Consider the following 8,528-nt stretch of genomic DNA (forward strand, 5'->3'; position numbering starts at 1 on the left):
ATTTTTTTCGCCAAGTTACATAACCTTGAAAATAGCAAAAATACGTGTTTTTTGCACTTTTAGGTTAGAATATCTCGGAAACCTAGGGTGATGGATCAATTCTGAGGCCAGATTCGGATTCAGCGCGCCAAATGCCTTCGGAAACGTAGTGTCTGATCTCTGGAATTTTTTCCTTGTTGGCCTGTGTTATCGACCTTGGTCTATTATAAGAAAGCCTGTAAGTTTTTAAAGTACATTTAATATAGAACTTTAGAAATCCACATAAATGAACAGTTAAATATTTATTAAAGTCAAGTTCATTGAAATCAATTAAACTTTGAGTATTCTCTCCAAACTTCATGCAGCAAGAACTAGGCATACACAGTAATGGCTGATGCTGTTCTACTCTACATGCTCCATTGACTGTCGATGGTTGCGCTTTAGGTAGTGTAGTACTATTTAAGTTTAGAAGAATGATTAGCTCACACTAGGGGCAGTATTGCTGTTCGAATGTTAGAAACAAAAACTTTTCCTAGTAATCTCTGTCGTGTACGCTAATGGTAATAAATATTCTCATAAATGTATCATTTAAATGCGAATTTCAAAGAGAAATATTTGGATTTTTCAGACTCCCCTTTGGCGTGCTGGTCATAGCACGTAACTTTGACTGAGAGGCAGAATGAGGTATAGCCCTTTCATGTATCGACGTATTGAATTACAGGTTTTTTTCGTTCTCTTCCGTTTCCATCAAAAACGGCAGTCGAGCGCGATCATAAATCTAAGAATTGCACTGGGCTTTTATCAATATAATGCTTGTGTAGCGGGTTGCATTCCCGATCGAGACGTTTTTTACGCCGTATACCGATAGTTGTGCTAGGAGTACAGGTATTAGGAAACATTTCGAATAAAAACGGTTTTGAAAAGAGTTACAATACGAGTTATTATTGTTCGCTAAAGTAGAGTAGATTTTACATTACGTGTGCAGGCACCTTTAATAAAATCCTAAATCCGAAAAAAATGAAAGTCAACTTTATGAATTTTCTTTCAGTAACAGTCTCATTAAAAATGTGTTGTTAAATTTTTGCAAAAAACAGCTCTCTGTAAAGGCTAGTAAAATTAATTTTAATTTATGCTAAAACTTAGGAAAAAGAAAGCAAAATAATTGTTGTTTATTTGTTCCTAAATTGAAATTCTATTGTACCGACGTATGAAGCAGAATTTTCCCAGGTGAGAAAACACAAGGTCAAAGAAAAGCGGAAAAGTCATATCGCCTAATTTAATTTAATAACACATAAATTTATGGGGGTTCACTGAAAGCGAGCCACCTGGAGATTTAATTAAAAAAATAATTATGCCAGATTATTCCCCAAATATCCAATATGAACCAATTTGAAACGGGACGGAAGAAAATTTATAGACGCTGCCACTGTATACTCTAATTTATTTCCCTCCTCCGTTTTTCCAAACACCTGTGTCTCTCCTTTTTACGCGCGATGCAAGCGACCCAATGTCGATTTATTACAGCTTTTAATTAGCCATTAACTGTTCTATCTCCACAGGAAGCAGGTTGGGCCCAGTAAAAATATTGTTTGAGTTTAAAACGACGTTATTTCTGTTTACGTGGCAATTTTGGGATGAAATTGTTTTTTGTAAAGCTCTGTGTAAGTCACAGTGCAGCAAGACGTGTGGTTGTAACAGGAAAATTGGTTTAGGGGTACATTTCTTATTTTCATTAATTATTTTGAGATAGTTGTTGAAAAAAGATTCTGATTGATTTCCATGTCAACTAAGCACGATGTTGTACTTTGTTAATATGAATTTAAACAAAATATATGCTAATTGTGTCCATACGGCTATATTAAACAAATTTTTCTTAACGAAATTATTCATTTCAATTATCGTATCTAATAGAGTTTAAACTAAAAACTTATTTTAGCTGTAAGTTGATAGAAACTTAATTAAGTTGCAATTGTGTTAAAACTTCTCCGAGATAGCGTTCGGTCGAGAAGAAAATTATGTATTTAATTTTCCCTTTGAGCAAACAAATTTCAGATAACGTTACGAAATAAATTATTATTTCCTCGGCAGTCCACAATCGGTATCGAGTTGGCTGAGTAAATGAGAAAATAGTCATTACTCTTTCTAATTGAAACTCGATATATTTCTTTTCGACAAGGCAGAATGTAAATTGATCTCAATGGTGTTTTTCTTTACCTTTGAACAACAGTTACAGACTTAAGTCGGACGCTTTTTAATTTTTTTCTAAAATATTTCCTACTAAAAAGTTTTATTTGGTAATGAACCAGTCTAATCTGTAAAAAAATCTCTAATTCTAAAAATGTACCTAAAATTTTCCGTTTCTAATTTGTAGCCAATGAAATGACGTTATTTTAAACCTTACCATGGCAACGGAAATTTTTGAGCAACCGTTCAATATTAATAATAGTTATTTATGGTACTAGTGTGTTACGGTATAAATGTATAAGTCACGGTGGGAAATGTTTAGAATTTCGTTTTAATAATAAATAAAAGTAACTTAAAATTTCAAGTTATCAATGTCAGAAAAAGTAATTTAACGAAATGAATGTGTTTTTAAGTATTACAAAAGATGCGAGTATCAACCAAGGGTTGTCAGTAAACAAACAATATTTTTTGAGTTGGAATCACGTTGAAATCTTAAAATCAAGACTGAAAAAATGGAAAATGTGGAAATTCTATCTGAAATTTTAGAAAAAGCTAATGCGGCTACTGCAGGCATCATTCCGGAGAAATTAAAATCAATAAACAACAAAGAAACTGAAGGAATTTCAACATTGGAAGATCAAAAAAGGGGTGAAAGGCGTAAATGAAGACGTTTGCTGGCTTATTTTTTCAATTTAAATGAGAAATTATCTCCATCCACATTGTGGACTAAATATTCCATGTTGAAATTTGGAAGACTAGTGGCATTTCTAAAGTCTAAGCACAAGCATTTTCAACCAAAAAAACACAAGGTCTTAGAAAGAGAACAAATCGAACAATTTTTGCGAAGCCCTAGACGATCATCTTATGAAGGTAGGTTCTACTCATAGACCTTATAAACTGGCGTTGATATTAGGAGCTTTTGGCGCTTGCCGTTGTGAGGAATTGACCCATCTAAGCATAGACAATATAGAGGACAAAGGGCAGTATATCCACATCATGATTTCAAATACTAAAACGGACAAACCAAGAAGCTTCGCTGTGTTAGATGAAGGATTTTGTGTTAATCCAATTGAATTAATTAGAAGATATTCTAAGCTAAGGCCTCAAAATGTGCAGCATAAAAAGTTCTTTTGTAATTTTCAAAAGGGAAAATGCACACGTCACTGAGTTGGTATTAACAAGCCATCAAAAATCCCTAATATTGTTGCACGATTTTTGGGCTCGACAGATTCTAATTTATATACAGGGCGTGGCAAAAGGTTATATAGAAGAGTCAATTTCTAGCAAAATTGATATTGCTAATAAGATACAAGAGGTGCAGACTAATGAAGCAAGCACAAGCAAAGGTGCAACATGTTCTATAAATTTGATTGATGTATCTTAAAAAGAATCTGTCTTGTGTCTTAAGAATATTAAACATTCTTGTGTGGATAAAATGCTACTTAAAACACTTATACAATAAATAACTATTATAATTATATAAAATTTCAACATAGCGTGCTTTTCTGGATCCACAAAAAAAATTACTAAAAAATATCCAAAAAGCTGATTTGAAAGTAGAAGACGTCCTTAAATTATTCCGAGACATTATAATATTTTTTATTGGTCGCGAATAATTTTACAAAACCACAACATTTCACGTTTATACGCCCCATCGACATAATTTGAATTCGAAATTGTTTGCCAGCGTCTAAAACTCCGGGAGATATAATAGTTCAGCAACAAGGATTCCAAAACCGCGACCAAGTAATTGCGTAAACAGCTTNTTTGAATTCGAAATTGTTTGCCAGCGTCTAAAACTCCAGGAGATAATAGTTCAGCAACAAGGATTCCAAAACAGCGACCAAGTAATTGCGTAAACAGCTTCGAGCCTGAAATCAGTCATAAATTTCCTTGGCGCGAGCTGCGAAACGCGTCCAATGGAAACGAAGAGTAAACAAAATAATTAATTAAAGCGTTTCTAATTACCGTTCTCCTCATTAGCACCGTAATCGCTAAAGCTTAGAGGTGATTCGGATTTTATAAACCGGTAAACTTGGGCGATGCTTTATAAAACAGCACGGTGACTTAATTGAATTTAGAGAAACTGTACAGTTTAATGTGAGTCCGGAGTTAACACAACGAAGCTTATTCCGAATTGCCACCGGGTTATAAATTCCTTATAGGACTTTGCAGGAGTAATTTCATATTTCGTATAACGGCTAGTGAAGTATGGGGCCCCCCGATTGAGCTCCCGCCAACGCAGAGGAAATTAGCGAATCCTAAAATTAGAACTGGGATCCGAATATCCTCCTCGGGATTACGAAATAATGATAAGGAAAAAAATGTTCAAAACAAATAAGTGTTATTTGTTTACTGGAGAAAATCGCTGCCATAAAAACCACCAACGCTCACAACTGGAAGGAAATTTGTCCCTCGAACTATATTTAGAATTCCTTGAAGCAAACAACTGATTATAATTTGGCAAAAAAATATAAAAGCAAAGAATTTTTTCGATGTTTCCAAAAAGGGCCAGGTTCAAGGAATCTGATCTAATAGACTGAACAATATTTCCCGTTTCTACTTGAATTGGACGCGTTGTAGAATGTTTCTCGCTGTAAACATCTAATGAGTTTACCCTAAACAGAAATTTATATGCGGATTTCAAAGGATTCCAGGACTTTTCCACGCGGTCAATATTAAAACGCGGCACAATGACCCGATAACTTTGGCCAAATAGGTTACTAGAGTTGCAAAGCAACGCCGGGAAGCGTTGTTTCGCGGCCGATATTTGAAATTCAAATTTGTATATTTCTAGTAAATTGTGTCCTCTAAATACAGGGCTTAAGCAAGAGGTCAACGAAAATATCGGTCTTGGAGATACGTTCATTTCAATGGATGTTTGGCATATACTGTTTATTATATCGAGTAGCTTTCAGTTGCCTAAAATTATTATTGAAAATTGTATTAATTGAACATTGATTAAAATGAATAATGGTTAAAACACTGACGTTTTTACTCAAGGGCTTTTTAAACAAAACTTTACTAAAAATAATAATTTATACTGGAAACTATGTAAAAAAACTGTCACTTTTGACATGATCGTGGAGAAAAGCTCATATTATGTTTCTCACTAACCAAATCGACGTATTCAAGGAGGCTTCGTGTCGAGGGGGGGTACGTAAAAACTCGGTAATGAGCTCCTGGCCTAGTAGTTCACTTTTTACAACCCCCCGGGATCGATACCCGTCCAAGTTCGAAGGGGAAGTTGTGTCAGGCACCGAAACAAAGCCGTATCTCATGTCCACGTCATATTTTCAAATAATAAGAATGATTTAAGGCGTCACGTGCCTGCCTGTCTGCGGGCAATGATCGCGATGTTTTATTATAATGCCCTTCTAAACAAGGACGTACAGTCTGGCGTTGAACGTCCCTAATTTATCTCTCGGGGTGTCCACCCCGCGATACGTCTCTCTTTAGAGGCGACAGTAATCCTTTTTTAAGTTCACGGCCTACTATAGCCTATTTGTCGTCGCTGATGACGAGCATTGACCATAAATACTTTGTGTGTTGTAGTCGGTAGAAATATATTTTCGCAGCAGAAGGAAAACAAAAACCTTCATACCTGTAGTCCAAACTGAATGAACTGTGAGAATTTCGAAGAAATTACAAATATATTTAATTATTTTATGAAATTTCTTCAACGTGAAGGAATGTACATAAAAATAAAAGCACAATAATAAATATAGCAAGAATATGAACAAAACTCTAAACTGCGTTAAAAAATATAAATGAATAAAAAACATCAAAATAACAACAGGTATAGGGCTGAATAAAACTTGCTAAATGATATACGCTATGCAGCGTATTAGTATTACTTTTCTTGTATAAAAACAGTAAATGTTCATCATCTCAAAGTGAAAATATATATCTCCCTTTGATACGAACATTCATTTTCGCAATATTCGCACTGCTTGAAGCTCGGGTCGATAACGTCTGTTGCGTGAGCTGATAACAGCAAACTAATTATCTAGAGACAAATACGTAGGCCACCTAATTGGTGGCTACTTCCACAGTTTCGTTTGCTTCATCAAGTTATAAAGGAAAAGTTGGACGACGCCATTGTTTGCCGGACATCCCAGTAAATAGAATTTATTGTGGATAAACCTGTCCTTCTCAATGTAATCTTGGTTTCAGATACAAAGTGGATAGAGTCACTTTTTTATTAAAAGCACATTTTTTATGTTTGTCCTTACGGCACACTTAGTGTAATATTGCATACGTCTTTTGTCCGTATTTCGATTTCATTAATACAAATACGAAGTCGACTAAATCAGTGTATTTCTTCGAACGCACCTCGCTCTTAAAAAACCATTCCGAACGTACTCCCTAAGCCGGAACGACCTCGTCTAATGCCGGCTCGTAAACCTCCGATCGCTAAGTCCGAGGTCATCGGATCGCAGTCGGCCGGTGTCGAACAGGCCATAGACTGTCGAATTGGGTCGTATAGATAGTAGATTATCGGCTCTAACCACGACGTAGACAGGGATTCTGTGCCAAATTACTCCGGTGGTAAAAATCGCAATACTATAAATAACAGAACGAAGAGCATCAATGCTGGGATTGTGTACATAAAAAATACAAAAAACAACCGTAACGGAGACGATAACAGTAGTGGGAAATGATAATAAGGATATCACCTGGTGTCTCTACTAGATATAGCTTTGTTTTCATCTACAATTCCCTTCTATTTCTACCAATTCAATTTAATAGAAGTAAAAATTGGTCGATTTGTTTTATTAAAATTTAACATTAACATTTTCTAAGCCCATAACTACCTTGTCTTTCATATTGTCTCATGTTGTATCTTAAAAGGAAATAATACTATATTATCTGCATTCGAAATTAATACCAAAGAATTTATTTAAGTGTTAAAAAGAATTGGGTCAGGTACAACTCCCTGAGGAACTCCATGTTCATTTCTCTCTTTGACATTGTCGCAAAATGTATACTATGCCAATGACAACATTCAACCGATTCTAGTACGAAATAGTTTTATTTAAGATCATAGTAACCCCGTAACTGAGATAACTCTGATAGTAAACAAACTTCGTTTGTGTTGCAACAAAGAAGAACTCGTTGTAGTTGATTGTCCGAGTAATTTCATGGTACAATTAGTCCTAGAATATTCAACAAACTTTTAAAAGCGCTGCCTTGGAAAGCGTACAATTTATCTCGGGATAATTAAACGCTAAAGAGCGGTAATTTTTCTGCACATCCGCTAACAAGATGCAGTTGCATACATGTCTCTGTAGTTAATTTATTTTACTAGCTTCCTTGAAACGTTACACGGTGCGGAAAGTTCAAATTGAATAAGTAACGTTAAAAAACCTTCCAAGAACGTTTTAGTGTGCAGAATAGTGATACGCTGTCCCTTCTCCACACAATTAAATGAAAATTTCGATATTAAAAGTCATTTTAATTACCTAACCATATATTGGAATATGAGTAAAAATTTTGTGATTCATCCAATAAACAAAGTATCTTTAAAAACAATTGTTTCGATGAATTGAAACGTACATTCCAATTAATTTGGAAACAGGTATTTGCCGGTTAGATTTCCAAGAAAATCTTCCCGACAGAGCGTGCATCACCTAGGCAATGTCATTAATAATTACCGAAGCTCACTTATTCCTGCGGATTCCCAGCTTTTTTCCCTGGCACTTGTAAGCGAACCCCAGATTGCGGCGCACATTTAAATGGCCGTGCTACTTTAATTAGAAGATTTCAGATGCCAGTAATTGAATTCCGTGGCGGTGCTACGAGAAAAGCCGCGGAAGATTTTTAAGTCCATAACACAAGCCCCAGTTCAGCAATATGTTGTTTATAATCTGTAAATGCACAGTGATTGCGTTAACAACAAAAAAAAATGTCTATGGCACTCAAATGCACTATGTATTTAACATTGTTTATTGTTTATTGTCTGTTGTTTAATGTCCAATCCCTATTATATTGTTTATTGTTTATTATTTATTGTTCACTGTTTACTGTCTATTGCCTATTGCTTTTTGTCTATTGTCTGTTTACTGTTTATTGTCTATTTTCGTTCGCCTATTGTCTATTGTTTATTGCTTATTATTTACTGTTAATTGTGTATTNACGATAACATTGTACCGTATTTTTTTTATGAGAACTTCTATATCAAGCTAATAGACATAACCAGTGTATAATGCTCTCATCATAGCAGGGCGCTTAGATTGGTTTTTACCATTCAGATGGAGTTCGATTAAGAATTCCGCCAAACAATCAGGTTGTCTTCTTTCCGAGATTATTCCGTAATTGTATTTAAATTGAAATTTACGACGAGCTATACAAATAGTTGAATT

This window comes from Anoplophora glabripennis, unplaced genomic scaffold (genome assembly GCF_000390285.2).
Source record: "Anoplophora glabripennis isolate ALB-LARVAE unplaced genomic scaffold, Agla_2.0 scaffold4, whole genome shotgun sequence".
In the NCBI taxonomy this organism is placed as follows: domain Eukaryota; kingdom Metazoa; phylum Arthropoda; class Insecta; order Coleoptera; family Cerambycidae; genus Anoplophora; species Anoplophora glabripennis.